The sequence below is a fragment of the Nothobranchius furzeri genome, chromosome 9 (assembly GCF_043380555.1).
Source record: "Nothobranchius furzeri strain GRZ-AD chromosome 9, NfurGRZ-RIMD1, whole genome shotgun sequence".
In the NCBI taxonomy this organism is placed as follows: Eukaryota; Metazoa; Chordata; class Actinopteri; order Cyprinodontiformes; family Nothobranchiidae; genus Nothobranchius; species Nothobranchius furzeri.
The window spans coordinates 65848902-65860613 of NC_091749.1; positions in this window are offsets into that span (position 1 = coordinate 65848902).

An 11712-nucleotide genomic window follows, 5' to 3' on the forward strand; every position below is an offset into this window, starting at 1 on the left:
CATCAGCCTGAAAAACAGACACACTTTACTTTGTCCTTATGTATTTATCAAGATGAATAATCAGCAGCAAAAAGCTGAGGATCCTTCACTCCGATCGCTCCGCCACATCAATATTCAGACGATCAGCGGCCCATGAGTAAACAGGAAGAAGCGCTGGCCTCGGCAGATTTAAACGGAGTCAGTTTACCGCGGCAGCTATTAACGGACGTCCCCGTTATTTATTTCCTTTCCTTCTTATTAGCGCTGGATGTGATATTATTCTAATTATATCAGGTCCAATCAGCAGCAGAGCCCGTCTCCGGCTCATTTCCATTAGCTTTGTCTTTCACACTGTGATACTAATTCAATGAGACATCAACGATTTAAATGGAGGCGATATGCAGAGGTCAGGAGTTTCTGTGTAATTGTGTTTGTCTCCCGCTGGAAGAGCAATGGCTGCCAGCCACCGTTAGCATGCTAACTCCTCCGTTACCTAACTAATGCTAATATGTGTTTAGAGTCGAGCCCAAGACCTAAAACACACACACACACACACACACACACACACACACACACACACACACACACACACACACAAAACAGGTGCACATAACATAAAAAAGCAAAGCAGTCGGTAAGGATGGACATAACCTACACAGCGGATGTGATGGGACAAATTGGACACATTTGACTTGTCAGAGCGGTCAGGAGAAAGCAGCTCCAGCTTCTCCAGCTCGTCCCCACAAACCTCCACCGGTGGGATCCCAAGGTTTTCCCTGGCCAACTTAGAGATGTTATCTCTCCATCATGTCCTTAGGCGATCCCTAAGGCTGAGTGCCTTACCCAAAGAACTAAATCATCATTGAGGATTGGGACGAAGAGGTATCTGGTTTAGCTCCATGTCCACCACAACAGAACGGTTGAGCCCAGATCCACCTGTCCATGACCCACTCCCTCCTTCCCTCCTTCACTCGTGGACAAGACCCAGAAATACTTAAACTCTTACACCTCAGACCTCTCCTCTGGCCCAGAGTTGACCACTGACTCTTTTCTGTCTGAGACTGGGAGGGAAGAGGGTGGGTGATGGACACAATTGATATAATGGACATGATGGATGTCTTGGACAATTTGGATGGTCAGCATGATAGACATGCTGGGTGAGAGACAAAATACAGAACACAACAGAAGAAGATAAAAATCTGAGGACAACAGAAGTCTTAGGAACAGGAAGAGACAAGACACGAGGAACAACAGATTGAGTGAGATGAGAGGAGGACAGGACATCACCTGGACTAAAACCAGACCTGGAACTGGTTTTGTTTTTGTTCAAACGCGAAGACATGGAGAGACCAGGCCATGTGACTCTGTCATAAAGGGGTTGGTGTGGGGGGGGTGTAATAGGAACTCATTTATCACCTGGTGAGGAGGGCGACCTCTGGGTGTCCCACTCCTCCATCACCTCCTCAGCTGCTCCCCCTAATTGTTGGAGCTCACAGTAAATGAAAATCAACTGGCCTCATAATGAATAGGGATCATTAATCTGCTCTCACACACACACTTAAACACACACACTCAGACACACACCTACACCTACACCTATGACTCTCTCTCTCTCTCTCTCTCTCTCTCTCTCTCTCTCTCTCTCTCTCTCTCTCTCTCTCTCTCTCTCTCTCTCTCTCTCTCTCTCTCTCTCTCTCTCTCTCTCTTACACATACACAGTAAGAGGAAAGGGGTCTTCATCCCTTTTCACAGCAGAGAGAAGGTCAGGTCACATGACCCGACAGGAAGCTGAAACCCAAGAGGAGGATAAAAGAGGAAGTGTCAGATTCACCTGACCTCTGATGGTGCTGACCATTGACGTGAAAACGTAGATGCCCCATTGGGCGCTGGAGAGCGTAACTGTGTCGCCGCCATATTGGATGGGTCTCCTCTCACTCTCCAAAGTCAATGCAGAATGAGCAACTATGCCCGTTTCAGTGCAGCTTACATTACAGCAACTGTTGCCATTGAAAACAGATGATGTGGGATTACTAGTGACTTTTCTAGGCTACCTGATAGGATTTTACATTTAAATTTATTTTCATTTATTCTGATTAATTATGTTTATATTTTAATTATTATGCCATATATTATGTCTAATTTTGTCAAAAAGTTTGATAAAATGTGTTTTTTTGTTGGGTAAGCCCCTTCCTCAGTAGAAATGAATGCACTGGGCGCGAGTGGAGACCCATCTAAAATGGTGGCCGGCCACTACAGCAGCTCCAGTCTATGGGGTGTCAATAGGAAGCCTAAGTCCTGCCCATCTACTTCCGGACCACGGGTCCCCGGAAGAACGAAAAAATTGAATGCAAATCAAGTGGGCTAAAAATGCTATTTTCTAATTCCGCTTGTTTTGTGCCATGGATTTCACATATGATGTCCGTGAATTTTAAAGACGCATTTTGATACCAAGAACGCGCTTATTTTCGAACGCGGGGGAAACATTATTTTAGGTTTTGTGTCAAAATAAGTGCAGGACTACAAATGTGCTTCACAAAAGTGACGTCGTCAAACCAGACACGGAGAAAACTGTGGGAAAATGGCTGTAAGTTCAGCGAACTTCAAATCCTTCCGACAGGAGGAAAGCACCACCATAAATCTGGCCATGTGGTAAGTAGCAGCTACGCTAGAGAAGAGTCTGTGGTGACCATCGACTTATATACTGGACAATTCATTTCCATAAGCTCCAATAACACGTTTTTGAGGCTTAATGGGAGGTGGTCACCACCGCCATTTTGACCGTGTCACAGGTTCCGTCAAGCCCAGACAATTCCACAAAAGGGAAGAGAGGTGGAGCTGAGGGTGTGGCTGTAAGGCTGGGATCAACTGACGACACCCGGTCGAACTAGCTACAAGCTAACCTGAAGGTAACCCAAAGCTAACGCGGAGGTGGGAGCTAAGCTAACGGATGTAGCAACCTAGCTACAACCAGAGTTAACTGTGCACATTACTTTTCATTTAAATTGCAGAACAACATGTGTGCGATCCAGATCGTAAGGCAAAGCGGATTAGAAAACAACGTTTTTAGCTCCGTTGACTTGCATTTATTTTTCTTCCCCGTGAGCCGACCGGAATGGGAGGAGACTTAGGCTCCCTGTGTATATGATGTCTGTGGGGCTGACTCAGAGCTCACCTTTCCACTCACCCATGACCTCTGACCTCTGAGGGTGCTTACTCAGAGTCCACCTGACCTGTGACCTCTGAGGGTACTTCTGACCTTACCAGAAGGTCAGGATGTGCATGGGTACATCTGACTCATTTTAAACCTCTATAAGGATCCATTTTGGTTCAGGACCTCTACCCAGATCAGACGGATCCGGTTTTGGACCATGTTGTTCAGTCAGATTGCACCAACAAAGCTTTCATTTCGAAACCTCCAGTTCTGTGAGTTTGGATCGGTTCTCCTTCATCCAGAACTAAAAGGCTTAAACCCGTGGACCTCCGTAGTCCCTGTTCAACAATAATGTTCCTGGACTTGAACCCAGACCTCATGTTGGACTTCCAGCTGATCAGATCAGCTGATGCTGAGATTTAACGCTGATCTGGTTCAGCTTATTGATGATGTAATGAAGAACCTGTTAGAACCAGTTAGAACCCACCATTAATCCCCGGCGCTGCTGAAGCTACACATTCATCAACAAAATTAAAAAGTGTCAGGTTAAAAAAAGGCTTCCATTTTCATCTCCTCAGGATGTTTTTAATAAGCTGCCAGAACCGGCCTGGAGGAGGACAGATAGAGCAGGGCTGGGCCGAGGTTACACGGGGTCTGAAGCAGAACGGGTTCTCACCTCAGCGTCACTTTCTTTGAAGGTTTTTTTTTCATGTAGCTGTAGATGAAACAAAAATCTAAACCCAACCATCCCTTCATTATCTGAACCGCTTCATCCTCACCAAGGTCTCAGGGAGCTGGTGTCCATCTCCATCTAGGGGACTCCCTAGATTGGTCTCCAGTCCGTCACAGGAACACACAACTAGTCACACACTTCCTTACACCTCAGGGCAATTTAGACCTGACGTGCATGTTTAGTTTCGGGTTCTGTTGTCATTTGATCTGGTTCAGTCACATACATGTAGGTTTCTAGTACATGAATACTGAGGCACTGCCACTCTAGGTGATGTTTGGTGCAACAGGTGATCTATTTACAACGTTCGCCCTTAGCTAAGAGGTCCTGGCTACATGTCACGCAGTCACGGTGATGATGTTATCTTTATGCTTAGTTTGAAGCTGCCGTTGTCCATCGAGGATACGTGCCGTTGAGCTGAGGGGGTTTGAAGGTAAGCTGTCTTCCTGTGTAAGTTGTATTTCCTGTCTGGATTGGTCTGGGGCGATGGTGGCACAGGAGTTAAGTGCTTGCCCCGTAACTGAAAGGTTGCAGGTTCGAGCCCCACTTAGTCTGTTGCTGCCGTGTCCTTGGGCAAGACACTTAACCCACGTTGCCTGCTGGTGGTGTTCGGAGGGGGCAGTGGCGCCTGTGTAAGGCAGACTCGCCTCTGTCAGTGCGCTCAGGCCCGGATTACTGCACAGGCTTGATATGGCTTAAGCCTAGGGGCCGTCGTGTGTTCCGGGGCCCCCATTGGCCAGCTAAAAATATATGATTTTATTTACATTTACATGCAAGAATATTCTTCAACTATATTGGCCGACAAAGTCATAAGCAACACTGATTGGGTAAGCATTGTGGCGGTCTTGAGTTAAGTAACGTGTCGCGTGACACGTCATATTCACGTATCATAGGCTGCTGCACGTAACGAGGGAAAATGAAAAAAAATGTCAGAAAGAAAATATGAGAGCGGCGCTCAGAAAAGACAATCGGAGAGAAATTAAAGAACAAAAGCACCCAAATCTTCTGCGGAAAATCCCAAAATTGACTGGATATTTTAAACCTGCTGCTGGACCCAACAGCAGGTTAGAAAAGCAAGACGTTCACAATGAAGGCAACGGAGCTATGCTAGCTGGAGCAGCAGCAGTTCATGATGCTAGCTCGAAGGAGGGAACGAGCAGTCACAGAGAAGCTGATATTGTCCACTTGGGGGCAGAGGCAGACCTGCTTCAAGTAGTTTGTGATGGGAGCCCGGCAGAAGGTCCTGGCCAGGTGACGCTGATGGTGGATGCTAACTTAAACCCAGATCCTGGCTGCTGGGGTGAAATGGATGAAAATACCAGAAAACATTGGATTAAAATGGGGCTGGACGTTTGCCGCAATAAAGACGCTGATGTCGCTGCATCGGAGAGACAACACAAACATCAAAACTGGTACTTTTCTAAGTCGATGTTTTTAAGAAAATTAGCCAACGGAGAAAGTGTGAAACGTGAATGGCTGCTCTACTCTCCATCCAAAGTAACCGTCTTTTGTTTTGCGTGCAAGTTATTTGGAACTGGGAGTCCTGTTCAAGTAAACGCATTAGTCTCTGGATACAGCGACTGGAAAAATGCTGGTGTACGTTTGTCAGAACATGAAGGGTCAAAAAGCCACAGGAATGCAACGGTGATTTATCTCAAGTGGTGTGCTGCTGGTGCTGGGTGTATCGATCAGGCACTCAAACAACAGTTTGACAGCGAGCGTGCTTACCGGAGAGAGGTGCTGCAGTGAGTGATTGTTGTGGTGAGACACCTGTCGGAGCGAGGTTTAGCATTCAGAGGTCATACGGAACTTTTTCAGTCATATTTGATTAATCGTGATTGAATCATGGTTAATTCACAAATACCCTATGATTAATTAGATTAAAAAATTTTGTTGTTTGACAGCCCTAATTAAAATAAATATCTGCAGATAAGACCTAACAAGATGGATAAGAATATTTCGCTTGGACCAAACCTTTTTGGTCCCGAACAAGTGTGGCCTACGGGCCCCTGCACGCCTTAATCCTCCCCTGAGTGCGCTCCAGGACAGCTGTGGCTACAATGTAGCTCATCACCACCAGGATGTGGATGGGTGAATGACTGATTTTGTTGTTAAGTTCCTTGGGGGGTTCCAGGACTCCTGACATACACAGACTACAGGCCATTTACCATTTTGGATCACCCCGGCTTTCCACGGGAGCCGTCAGCAGTACTTTACTGCAGCAGCACGTCATAGCTGCTGATAGGAACCGCTGTGGTCAACAGAACCTTTTCCACTGGAGCCGTCAGCAGCGCGAGTCGGCCGCGTCTCAGGAGCAGCATGTCGCGGCCTTTACGCGCCGGTTCTATTTTCTACACGCGACGCCTCTGAAACGGGTCAAGTTCGACATTTTTGGGGAAGGAAAGACAGGAAATCGGACGCGGAAATGGAGAGAAGCTACCGAGATTTTCAGAATAAAGAACGTACTGCCTTCCGGTTGCTTTACTTTTAAAAAAGGTTACTAACTGTGCGGCCCCGTGAGAAGTTATCACCTAGCTAGCGGTCTCCTTTGTTTTTCAGGTCCGTATTGGCGATTATAAAACGGACAGAACATAAAACACAAACCATGTTGTAATTTTCTCCTGCTTGTTGTTGTGTTTACTGACACTGTGTCGGTGACAGCTGCTCCCCTGCTGCTTCGCATCTCGTGGGAAGGGCCAAGCAGCAGCTTACGCGAGTAAGACGTGCTGCTGCAGCAACGTGCTGCTGACGGCTCCTGTGGAAACCCGGGGTCAGTCTGGCCGGTGGAGCTGCGGCCAACAGCAGGGCTGCTGGAATCTTCAGTTTCTTCTCATTTTAATGATGTTCTTCCTCTCTTGAAGCTTGAAGAGAATCCTTCCACCTTCTTCGACATCTCTGTAAGTATATGTTTAATTTGCTGCAGTGGCTGCAGGCAATCTCAGCGTCTTTAACAAGGAGCTCTGATCATCTGCAGAAACAACCAGGAGACTGAAGGAAAGTCGCTCTGTGAGTTTTCTGCACTAGTTACCTGAAAGTTTCTTGACTTTCTCCCACAACTCGGAGCGTCAGCAGGGAGCTTCCTCAGTAAACTTCCATCTAGAATGTAAATAAGTTGCTGTGAAATAAGCAATGTGAACAAGTGATTCAGGGAGTCTTTTCACTCCATAATCAAACTCTGCAGTCTTTGCTTCCAAATGTGTTGGATCAAAGCTCCCACAAAGGGAACATCTGTTTGGCTTCATCTCTGTGTGTTCTTGGAGAGAAAAGTACACTTTACAAAGGTTTGCTGTTTTCCGGCTCTCAGCCTTTCATACAGATCCTGATCCAGCAGCAGGGCAACGCGGGGCACGGGGACCTAAAACATTTATGCTAATTGTTGCAAAACTTTCCACAAAAGATGACAAGAGCCAGCGATGAGGAGCTGTCAGCGGCACCGTCATTATGACAGGCAGGAAACCCGCAGAGGAGCAGAAATCAAAGGTCGGAGCTTCTTTTAAGGTGTTTCTAATGACGAGCTGGCATCAGGAGCCTGTCAGGGTCGATTAGCTGAGACGGGCGTCACTCAGCCCTGCAGGCGAATGCTGCCGCTACCGGAGTCTTCAATCTCTGTCAGGAACATGGTGGAGGAGCCTAGACTGACATGAAAGTAGGAAGCAGGCCTGATTCCCCAAGAACAGCAGAGCGAGAGGAACATGTGCAGCTCAGTCGCGGGTTTAAATAAAACTTTTAAAGTTGCCTCTGATTAGCGTTTGGCTTAGCAGAGTTCCAGAGAGCAGCAGCCATGCTCTTTGGTTTGAGGTTTTTCTTTGTGTTAATGATGATTCAACAAGCCGCCACTTTTAGAAATCCCATTCAGCAGCAAACATGAGCTGTTTTCTGCTTCTGTCAGTTTTTACTTTAGTGTTGAGCGGAGCCCTAATGTGTGCTTAGCCAGAGGACTCAGAACCCAGAAGTTCTTTATGAATAAAACAGAGAACATTCACACCATCCTCCCCAGTGCTACTGGATCCAGGCAGACGGGTTTAGAACCAGCAGTACCGCCTGATTTGAGTCAGACAGGCTCTGTTTTGATCGGTGGCACCCCCAAGGGGGACCACTGCCACCCCAGGAAAATTGTTGTGCCACCTGCTGGCCCCCCAAGGGATAATCCCCACTGCCCCCCCCCCCCCCCACACCCCCATCACATTCATGTTCACACAAACAACAGAGTCCTTTTCTTTAATCAATACACACATTTTAGAGCCACTAAATGAATGTTAAATAAATGATTATTTATTTAATAAATCACTATTTAAATAAAGGGTTGTGTCACTGGGGCTCACCATATTTTAAAATGAGCATAAATTATTTTTTGTGGGTGTTTTTATTTTTTTTAAACAGCAACAGGCGAATAAACTGTTTTAAAAATCTAAAACATTGACATTTGAAACAAATAACAGAAACATTGTCTTTTTTAAGTGTGTTGGATGCACGGGCCTATTGCTTCTTTATGATGGAGTGATGATGCACAGCTACAGGCTAAACTTTCCCAGAGTTACCACAGGGACCAGTTTGGTCTGCCCCTCCGCCCCCATGAAAACTTTTCTGGGTGTGCTACTGGTTCTGTTTGCTGGATCCTATCAGCGTTGCCAACTGGAAGTTGAAGTTGACCCAGAAAGTCGCTGGTTGTTGCTAGATGACAACACGCTCATTTGCACATTAATGATGTCATCAGATCTCTCCATGTTGGCGTGCTGCTTAAAAAGTCATGTGGCGGTCTTCAGTTTGTCCTCATATCCATATCCCTCTTCGTGGATCCGAAGGTCAGAGAGGTCGGATGACCTCTGGCACCGAGGGCTGTTGAATACCGTAGCACCGACTCTTCAGTCCAGAGATGTCTCGGGTCACGACAGATGGATGGAACCGTTGCGTCTGGGACTCTCAAGGAGTCGGAACAATATCAGCTTTGTTCTGCAGGAACCGTTTGCTGTGTCAGCTTTGCAACAACCTTGACAGTGTAACGTCACCAAATGGACTGATTTTGATATATCAGAATAATCATTGAAGAAAAGAAGATCTTATAACTAAGATTTTATGATGAATAATCACTAAATATTGCCATATATATTTATAAATGATGAAATGTTTCATGAATCTGTTTCAATGATGCTAAGTATGTTTACTGGATTAGGTCATCACACTTGCAGACAGAGTAAGGATAAGATAAAGACATGGCACTTAAGTAACCTTGTCCCACATTTCAGAGTTCAGAATCATGGACTGTGTTCTGAGATGCTTGGCAACTTCTGAGATAACACCAGACCTTAAAAAGAGCTTCACACTCCGTCTCAGTAAGTCAGACAGACAGAGAGAGAGAAGCTCAGAATGGCCGTCTGAGCAAGCCTCTTTCACCAGAAGGATTTTGACATAGTCAAAACCTTAAGCTTTTGCACCTGCAAAGCTGAGGACAACAAGATGCTTTTCCTGCAGAACAAAGCAGATTTTGTGACACTCCTTCAGAGTTGTTTTGAGACGCTTGGCTCCATCCAGTCCACCTGTGTTACCGGGAAGCAATCCTGGACCGACCTGGTCATACTAGGAGTTAGTCTACGGACTTCTGTACTCGGGGTCTCCAACCCCCCTGACATTTCGGATCCGCAAGGGCGCCTCCACTTGGGTACGTAGAACACAGTGAGATAGCGTCTGTATGCAGTTTGAAAAATAACAGCTTGTAGCTTACTTGCAAACCAAATTTCCTCCATCCAGGATTCAGCACTCTCATGATACCTACTCTGAAATACTATATTCACACCTAGTTCCAGACACCCATCTCTTAGTTTGCATCCACTCACAGTAAATAATAGTTTAAACCATTTGTTAAGTCTTAAATTGTAAAATAAATTATTTGTTTGCAAACCCTGACTGGTTCTTGAATCCTAAACAAAGTGATGACAGTCCCTGAATAAACAAAGAGTCTTAGAATCTTCTGCCTAATCATCTTAAAGACCAAGCAGGTGATATTCTATAATTAATAGATTATCACAGCTATGGGTCACAAGTAATGACAATAAAAATAAATATCTCTTAAGCAATTTATTTAATCCAATTTACCCTCTTATTGATTCAATACAACGGCGTGTCAAAGGCTGCTTCTGGGTTAAAGAGACTTCACTACGGACGGCCGTTTCCGTAGCTTCCTCTAGATCTCTGTAGAACTGACTCGCCGTAAAGCGAGCTCTGTTTTTATATTCTCATATTAATTTCTTAACAAATCAGAGCGTGCCATGTTAAGGGATATTACCAAGAATCTCAGAAACACACGCCTTCTTTCAGATACAGAGGTTCTGATTTGTGGGTAAGAAAATATCTATGTGTCACGCGTTTGACTTAACTTTACTTTGTCCTTGTGTGAGTGTGGTTGGGGATGGCCTTGTCATATCAAAACATTACTGATCCATATATAAATCAATGTAATACTTCATTTCACAGATTAATCAAAACATTTCATTTAGTGTTCATATGTTTGTTCATCAACCAAATTATTCTTTAATGAATAATTAACCCATAAGTTTTAAATGTTCCATTATATTTAAGAGTTCATTCTTTAATTAAGCAACTAATAGTTTAGTGTAAAATTTAGTGTTAGTGGTGGTCAGAGGGGCCGACGGCGCCAAATGGCAGCCTCGCCTCTGTCAGACCTCCCCAGGGCGGCTGTGGCTACAAGTAGCTTACCATCACTAGCAGTGTGTGAATGTGAGAGTGTGAGAAAGCGTCTTTGGGTGTCTGGAAAAGCGCTATATAAGTTCAATGCATTATTATTATTATTATTAATACAAGCTGAGAGTGTTCACTTTATTCAGAGGCATGAAGAGTCCTGTAGAACGATAAGGGAAGCTTGAGGTCTTGAGGAGGGAACATCATTGTTGACAATACGTTATCATGTGTTCAGAGCTGCTCTGAACTCCAGCTGATGGGATGCAGAATCCGGCAGATTAAAGGAAACACGTGCAGACTCTTGTCTCTATGTCGACCAGATATTGAAGGGTCAAACTGTACTCAGAACTGACCATTCCTGGACATTACATGAGATCCTGGTCCTGATCCAGAAGCTCCTGCTACTATAGAAACCCACCTTTATCTTCCTGAAAGAGCAGCTGTGTGTGAGTCCTTAGACAGAAATCATCTGCTAGAGGAGTTTCAGTCGGGATTTAGGGCTCAGCATCACCTCAGAACTAGAACTCCACCTTTAGAGTGCATTTAGGAAACAGCCTTTACCTCCAGTGTTGATAACATCTGTGCTTTCATCTCTCTTTTCAGCTTTCCCACTGCCAGAGCTTTAAAGCAGAAATTGTATACAAACGTACCTTTTTCATCCATTTGTGCTGTTATGTGGGTGCTTACAGTCTCTACAAAAACTCCAAACGTTAAAAAAATCTGTCCATCTGTCAGAGTTTGGTTTCAGGAATCATGTGCCTTAAATTTGTTAAACGTCCTCGTTAGTGACATTAGTGTGATGAGCAGGGGTACCAGCTGATCAGGGAATCTTCTAATGAATGAATTATTCCCAAAAAATCAGACTTCTGAGGCGGTTCTGTGCAGGTGAAACATGTGGAGCACCAGATGACCAAAGCAATCAGAATCTTGGATCTGTCTCATCTCCTCATTAAAGCAACCTGCAGGTGTAGCCCTGCCTCTCACCATGCAGCTACTGGAGTTAGGCACCAGCTGCCTGAGATCATGTTGAGGAATGTGATTCAGAAGATAAATGAACAACATTTTTTGGAGGAGGAGTCTTTTCTTCTCTCAGGTGTTCTCTGCTTTATTCAGTCTGATTCCTGGAATCTGATTTATTTGTGCTTATTTTTTTATTTAT